The sequence below is a fragment of the Pteropus vampyrus genome, unplaced genomic scaffold, assembly GCF_000151845.1.
Source record: "Pteropus vampyrus isolate Shadow unplaced genomic scaffold, Pvam_2.0 Scaffold286, whole genome shotgun sequence".
In the NCBI taxonomy this organism is placed as follows: Eukaryota; Metazoa; Chordata; class Mammalia; order Chiroptera; family Pteropodidae; genus Pteropus; species Pteropus vampyrus.
In genome coordinates, this window is record NW_011889067.1 from 877900 (window position 1) to 886216 (window position 8317).

General features: G+C 41.1%; 1 long non-coding RNA gene across 2 annotated transcripts in view; it reads left to right on the top strand.

Moving 5' to 3' along the window:
• LOC105302860 overlaps window positions 1–8317 on the top strand; it is a 21421-nt gene that overhangs the window by 2304 nt on the left and 10800 nt on the right. For both annotated transcript variants that reach the window (XR_002776435.1, XR_002776434.1), the window contains exons 2-3: window positions 457–630; window positions 730–853. This is a non-coding gene — a long non-coding RNA (uncharacterized LOC105302860). The remainder of the gene's footprint in view (window positions 1–456; window positions 631–729; window positions 854–8317) is intronic.

Consider the following 8317-nt stretch of genomic DNA (forward strand, 5'->3'; position numbering starts at 1 on the left):
AAATCCAATAAGCTTCAGCTGTATACTTTAACAGTAAGGCATATATATATTTACAGTGTGTGTTAACCTTCCATAGTTAGATTTCTTTCTGTCACCACATATTTGACCCCCTTTACCCTGTCTTCCTCACCTATTCCCCCTCCTGACACTTAGCCTTTAAACACCAAAATGTTTTCATTGGAACCACTTTTGATGGAAATGTACAAAAAATGTACTACTTCTCTGCCATAATCACAGTATATGGGCTATAATTTAATCTTTGGCAACTAAAGGTCATTGTTTATAGCATCAGTTATGATGTTCTGCCTGACAGTAATGTCCTTGGGCCTGGTGATACATATGGAAAAGATTGCCCTTTGTTAGTTGACTTTGCTGTCTCTGTTATTAGTGTTATATCTCTGTGTTTTATCGTCTAGCCACTTTATGAATTAACATAATTTTACCCATAATTTTCAGCATCACTGACCCGATAATCTAGAGACAAAACACACCAGCAGAAGTCCCTGGAGAATCCTGGCACCAAGAGAATCTTTGCTTTCAGAGGCCCCGAGTGACCCTGGACAATGACCATTTTAAAGATAATGATACTTAGGCTCTAGAGGGCATATAATTCATTCAAGGGCACAGCTGGTAAGTGGCAGCAAGATTTGGATCAAGTCTGTGATATTCAAGACGCCTTGTTTTTTCGTCAGTTTTCTCCTTTTCATTTCCTACTCCACAAATCTTTAGCCACATTAAACAACTCTGTAGCTGCCGGACAGCCCAGACTCTTCCACTTTGTTGTTGACACGGACCCTTGGAAGGCATGAAGTCTGCCCCCGCGGCCTCCACACCAGGAAGTGAACTCCACAAGGTACCTGTCTCCTCATGTTGTATCTCTTTAAAAAAAATCTCTTGAATGTGCATCTTAGAGGCAGAATCCAAGTCATATGGCTCATCCCTAGCTAAAAGGCATAAGTTCTCTAACTCAGAACTGGAACTATAACCGTCAGGCATTCTTCATTTATTTAACAAATATTTTTTGAATATCTCTTAGATAGCAGGCACTGTTATTGGCCCTAAAAATATCTATGAATATGAATAAAAGCCCTGCCCTCGTGGAACTGACATTCCAGTCGGGGAGATTGATAAAAAAATAAAAAGTGACTGAAGAATGCTATGTTTCGTTTTTTTAGTTTAGTTTCAGGTGTACAGCATAATGGTTAGACATTTATTGTAAGGACTCAGTAAATATTTGCTGTCATTAGTTCTGCATGAAAGAACATTAATTAAAATAAGGTCAAAATACAGGGAAAAAAGAATGCTTTTAAGAATAATTAAGCAGGGCAAGGGAACAGAGCATAACGAGCTGCTGCTTCGGACACTATCATCAGGGAATGTATGAGTGTATAGTTTCATCTCAGCCCAGGTCCTAAGAAGGCAGAGTCCCTCATACTTCCCCTCCTATCAGAAGGTAAAAATTGAATACTTTCTTTATCTTTAACATCCATTTCCCTCTTAAGTGAGTAGAGGAAAAGCTCTCATTTCTGGGACAAGGCAGATAGATGTAGCTTAGTTTGTAGTTCCTAGACTGTGTCCAATTGCAAAACTGAACTTCTGTGCCTATAGCTTGAGTTATAATCACAGACTCCAAAATTGTTTTTCTGCCTTTGTATTGTGTTATTCAAAGCACCTCCCCCTTTTCACCCCCAGCTCCCCACCCCACCCCATTCCACAAACACACTCACCGTCCTAACAGAGCCAAGCATATGGATGGAACTCAATAAAGTCCTAAATAAGAATTGAAATATGATAGCCTTCCACGTACTTTTTCTGATCTGGGCGAATCTCATTATATTTCCCTGCCCTGATTTTATCTTCGCAAAATGGTTATAATAATTCTTGCTACTTCTCAGTTTCATAACATTATTGTAAGAATTAATTATTACATATATAAAGTGTGTGAGGCTCAAGTCAGGAAAGAGGCTATGTGAATGCTAATGATAATTAGAATTATTCTATATTATGTAAATGTGTAGTCTCTAAGGAAACATTTCAAGTTATATGAAGCATCGGTTTAGGTTCACATCTATACTCCTATGGCTTTAATTGCATAGAATCGTTTTGATCAGAGATTATAAGAGTTTAATCCAGTGTTCCACTTCAGTGTCACCCTTTCATGTAAGGAGTCCATCGTGTAAGGGACTGTTTTCAGGAGAGTGCAGGAAGCAAGCCAACGCTAGTTACAAGTTTCTTTGCTGCCCAATTATTACTATTTACCGTAAAAGCCAGTTGATATCAGTGAAGAAAACACAGAACGAAGAAAGATGAGCCATCTTGGGGAAGAAAAAGCTGTGAATGGGCTTATCGGGTTTAGAACCAAAGTCTTTTCCAGTTCTAGAATCTAGGATTGTGATATTAAGGTATCTTTTCTCCTTTTTCCTAATGTCTGTTACATAAATAATGGCACAAACTATGTTTTCTTTTTTCTTTATTTTTTTTTTTTAAATATGTTTTTTAATTGATTTGGACTCAAACTGAACAATATCTGCCTGTTTCTAGGCAGGGCCCATCCGAGGCTGAACGATGGCTCTAATCTTAATGTCCTTCTTCACTTTTTGTAACTGCTTCGTGTGCTCCATTGGCTAGCTCCAGTAATCTACTTCAGTGTCTTGGTCCTATCCATTTCTTCATCAGATATGTGCATTACACTGAGAATGGACCTTGAAAATGTGCAGAGAGGCCAAGAGACTTGGCCAGGATTTACTCTCAGCCACTCCTTCCCCACTACTACCATCTTCTGTCCTCCAGGTGATTTTCCAGAAATCTTTCTCATTGAAGTGATAATCACAGTTTGAGTGTTAAAAGCATTTTCTAAGCACTCAAAAACAAGTGGCATAAATAAGTAAGGATCATTATCTCACATTGAACTTTCTGCTGTCTTCCCATTTTGAGAGGGTAAATCCTCTGGGTTTCAGTTCAGGGTCTTGGCAAGCTTATTGTCCTTGGTGACAGGTAGCCTGTTCTGTCTTGTGTGAAGCCAGCCTTGCTGAGTAATGTGTCAAAAGGAAGGTACAAAAAGCCCCATTTAAAGGGAGGTTCGATTAATACAGGTATCTTCAACATAAGTGAGTGTAACATAGGGAGTAGGAAGAGCACCAGGCAAGGAGTCAAGACACTTGACTTACTCCCTGTGGGTTACTGCTGGAGAAGATTATTGAGAGGATGTGACTGTCGGTTGACTCTCGAGCTGGACCCTAGCAATCTGAGGCTCTTAACGTTGGAATGTAAGTTCTGCCCCAAATCCCCACAGCCAGAGCCATTTTCAAGGACACATCCTTGAGAGAGTAAGATGTTGTTAAGACCAACTGGACTGAATATGTGACTGAACCCAGTTAAGGCTTCTGTATAAACTTCTAAGATTCTGGCAGGCGGTGCAGACATCCACTCATCTTGTGGTTGCCCAAGACAAGCCTCATATGTAAGTCCTTGCTTGTTAAAAATCTCCAGCTGCCAACCTGGAGTGTTCCGCCTCTTTCTTCCATCTCTCCTTGCCCTCACTGTATGCAGGCCAATTTGCAAACCAGGAGTTAATGAAAATCATCACCTTTCTGGGCCTTAGATTTTTCACCTAGTTTCTTATTTCACAGATAAAATTGAGGCTTCAGTATCAATTCCCTTGATCTCCCCCTCCTATACCTACAGTTTGACCTCTTTTTGCCCCTTTTCACCTTTTGTCTTCCAGTCTTGCTGCTGTGAACCTTGGGTCAGTGCACTCACTCTTCGTCTTCTGCAGTTATTTTCTCTGTTTTCAACTCTCCCTCTTTACTGGCTTCTCCCATCCTCCCGCCCCCACCACGTAAGCTTGCTCAGGTTTCTCCAGTCTCAAAATAAAAGCGATACCCTGCCCTCAGTCCTGTGTCCTCCTCTAAATATCGTGGATCTCCTTTCCTCAGGAGTCTCTTACACAGAGCACTGCACCTGTAGTATTATAGTGTTTCCCCCTCCCCCACTTCCTGTTCACTGCAGTCAGGCTTCTGCCCCCAGACGTGCCACTGAAGCCACTCTGGCAAAGTTCACTAGGACACAGTTGACCTAGGGCCAAATTCAATGACTGTCTAAAATCTTCCGTTTATTTAATATCTGTACAGCATTCAACACTCTTACATTTTTCCCCTTAAACTTTCTTCCTTTTTTTCTAAGTTTTTCATGATTCTCCTCTGCCTTGAATCACTGTTTCTTCTGTATCTCTATCTCTGTCTCCTTGGCTGACTCCTCGTTCCCCTGCTTGTCCCTAAATGTTGGTGTCACCATGTCTGTACTCTCTTTATATTGCCTATGCAGACTCAGTCTCTTTTATGGCTTCAGCTTCCAGCTCTGTGCTAATGACTCAACAATAGATACCTCCAGCTTTCCATCATATCTGAGCTCTCCACTCATAAATATTCCTGCCTACTAGAAATTTTTATTTGAATGTCCAACAGGCAGCTCCAGCACATGTCTAAATGTGAGTTCATCTTTCTTTCTGAACCTGTTCATCTGCCTCTTGTCTCTATTTTTAGAGAATGCTTCCTCCTAGTTACCCACACCAGAAACCTCATAGTCATCCTGGACTCCACCCTCTCTCATTCCACACACTGAGTCCCTCCCCAAGTCCCTCTGGAATTCAGCTTCTGACCTGTATGTCCACGCTTAGTTCTGACTCATCCCCTCTCACACAGACTCTGGTGACAGCCTCTAACTGGTTTCTGTAGCCAGCTTTGCTCCCCTCCAGAACCTTCTCTACCCTGCTGGTAGAATGTTCTTCTTCAATTATTATGGAACATACAGAAAAGAATTGGGAATAATTTAACCAGTTCGTGTGTATCTACCAGCCAGCTCGGAGTAGGTTCTTCCTAAAACACAAACCTGATTACATCTGTCCTTCAATCTAGGCACCTTTCCGTGGTTCTTAATTGCTTCTGGGATACACTCTAAGCTCCTCAGTATAGAATTACAGCCTATGAAGATTTAGTTCTTTCCTATCTGTTCAGCCTCATCTGTTGCTACTTGCCCTAACTAAATGCACAGTGATAACAGACTGTTTCAAGTTCCTGGAAAACTTGATGTTCTGTATACATGATGTTCCTTCTGTTTGCAGTGTCCTCTCCACTCTGGTTCACTTGGTAAATCTTAGCCTATTATGTCATCTTCAGGTGGCCTTCCATAATACACCCCCAACACTTTTTGTCCCAACCTCCAAGTAGAACTGATTATTTTTTCATTTATGTCTTTTACATATGTATCTTTAACATATTTATCACATTGTATTGTAATTTGTTTAAATCCACCTAAAGTATAAACTTCTTGAGGGTAAGGCTGTGTCTTTCACATCTTGGGCAATTAGCAAGCGTCTGACAACTGGATGCATAGTTGGTGCTCAGGAAATGTTTATTGATCTGTCCCCTGCCTTCTCTCCAATTTCATATTTGACTAATCTTTTCCCACTTACTTCCTCTTCCACTCAGTAAACACTCAACCATATAGAAAGAATCAGCTTCCCTCCTATGCATAGCATCTGTGTTCCTTGGACACCCCTTTATCGTGGCACACATACCACTTTATTGAATCCAACAGTTTTCACGTCCATCTTCCCTGCAGGAGTGTAAGCGCCAGGAGTCCAGGGATGTCGCATAATGTGTCTGCATCTTCAGTACCTGGCTCTGGGGCTGCCACACCCGAGGCAGTGAAGAAGCATTTGTGAATGTGTGAATGAAGGTGTCAGACTTGCTGATTGTTTAAGTTCTCCAACTCCAAAACTGTATGATTTGAGATTCCAAAAATTGTGACATAATCTAGAAGTTTTCTCCCAGCAGATGATCAGAACAGTTGAAATACTAGTTCAAACAGTTGGCACATATAAAGGTAAACATTTAAGAAAGTGAGTCAGATGAAGATGAATCCTCCAGAAGGACTGGGAACATTGGCAAACAGTGTTTCCAAGTTGTCACAGGCACCCCCTTTGTACCCAGTGGTGGCTTCCATATGTTCCCTCCAATGACACATCTTGAGAGCTTCTAAGAAAGGTGTTTGACAACCTCTCTATGACTAAACCCCCAATTGGTAGAAATGAGCTGAAAGCACATTATTTCTCCATAGCAAAAATTACTTTTTTTAGCATTTTACTTTAATTTGCTCTTTTTCACAAACTAAACACAAAGTTTAGTCATTTATTTAATATTTCTCTTCACATGGAATTCTGGAGAAAATCTTGATCTTAAGACTCTTATAGGATTTGTTACCTTATGTCCTCATTGGAGGAATGCCTATTCAAGTCCTCTGCCCCTTTTTAAATTGGATTGCTTGTTTTGGTGTTGAGTTGTATGAGTTCTTTATAAATTTTGGTTATCAGCGCTACCAGATGTATCATTGGCAAATATCTTCTTCCATTCAGTAGGTTGTCTTTTTGTTTTGCTAATGGTTTTGTTTGCTGCGCAAAAACTTTTTAGTTTGATGTAGTCACATTTGTTTATTTTTTTCTTTTGTTTGCCTTGCCTGAGGTGACATCAGAAAAAAACGTTCCTGAGAGCAGTGTCGGAGGGTCCACTGCCTATGGTTCCTTCTAGGGGTTTTATGATTTTGGGTCTTCCATTTAAGTCTTTAATCCATTTTGAGTTTATCTTTGTATATGGTGTAAGAAGGTGGCCCCATTTCATTTTTTTGCATTATCTGTCCAGTTTTCCCAATACCGTTGATTGAATAGACTGTCTTTACCCCATTGCATATTCTTGCCTCCTTTTTCATAGATTAAATGACCATATAGGCGCTGGTTCACTTCTGGGCTCTCTGTTCTGTTCCATTGAGCTGTGTCTGTGTTTATGCCAGTACCAGGCTGTTTTGATTGCTATAGCCTTGCAGTTTAGTTTGATAGGCAGTGTGATGCCTCCAACTTTGTTCTTCTTGCTTTCACATTAGACACTGCTCGGATTAGAACTTGGATTTTGTCAGGGTTCAAGTGACCGCCGAGACTCAGTTCATAGTTACGTTTATTTGGTTTATTCCTGAAGCAGGAGGAAGGCAGTAAAAGGCATGCAAATGATGTGAAGAGGCTGGAAGGCTCCCTGATGCCTCTTTTGTATCTCCTGGGGGTGTACCCGAAGTCTGGTATGTCTTGAGATCCTACTCAAATTGAGATATCCACCAGGCCCAAAGCATATCGAATTGTGGCTTTATTGGTTAGCACCCAGAAAACAACTTGCACCTCCATATAAAGCCATCATTCTGCTACTCAGGAGAAGGCTACATCGCCTGGGCCTGCTATACACCTCCTAGGCCTTGAGATTTCTGTTTTGTGTGCAGAACCTGGAGCAATCTCCCCTCCCCTGTACCTATACTGCAGGAACTAAGAATTTTCCATTTATGTTCACTGAGTGCTTTCATGGATAGGACTGGCTGTGGCCTACTACAGACACACAGCATAAAATTACATTCTATTGTAAAAATTGAAGTTCGCAATTTGTATTCTTACCCAGAGGGCCACCCCACCTTCAGGTAGAAATGCAAGAATTCCTGGATGGTTACAGACCAAATTTTGTTCAAAAGAGAAGTTCTAATGGAGAAAGAATATAGATCAGTGATTGCCTGGGATTTGGGAGAGAGATTGGCTACAAATTAGCCTGAAGAGTGTTTTGGGGGCAGTGGAAATAGTCTAAAACTGGACTATTGTAGTGGTTGCACAACTCCATAAATTTGCTAAAAATCATGAATTGTACATTTACACTGGGTACATTTTATAGTATGTGTATTACACGAGAAAGGGGTAAAGGAAGGAAGGAAGGGAGGAAAAGAAGGAGAATGAAAGGAAAGCAAGAAAAGCAGCTGTGAATCTGCTTGACTGTATGGCAGTCACTTTGGTGAAACCCCAGGGTAACTGGCCACAGAGCACAGAAGAAAAGATTTTGGCCTAGAAAATGTTAAGGGCAGGATCTGATGACTGTGGCAGAAATACCAGTTCCCCCACCCCCCATGTGAGTTCTCTTCTTCCACAGTAGAGGGAGGGTTTGGAGGTGCTGGCCCAGAACTGGACTGACTTCAGCAGAGTCAGAGATTAACAGCAAGAGCCATGGGTTCTTGCTTCCAAGAATCCTTTAAAATCTATTTGAATTTTAAAACAAATTCTCCATAGTTAGAGTTGTTTCATCTCAAGAGAAATGTCAGGGGTAAGGCTGGCTAACCATCCAGGCCAGGGTCTCTCAGTGCCACAATTACTAAAGTTCATTTGAAAAGGGCTTCAAAGTAGAAAACTGATACCCTTAGTGGCTCTGCCTCCCTACCAGCTTCTGTCTGTCTGTCTCGGCGT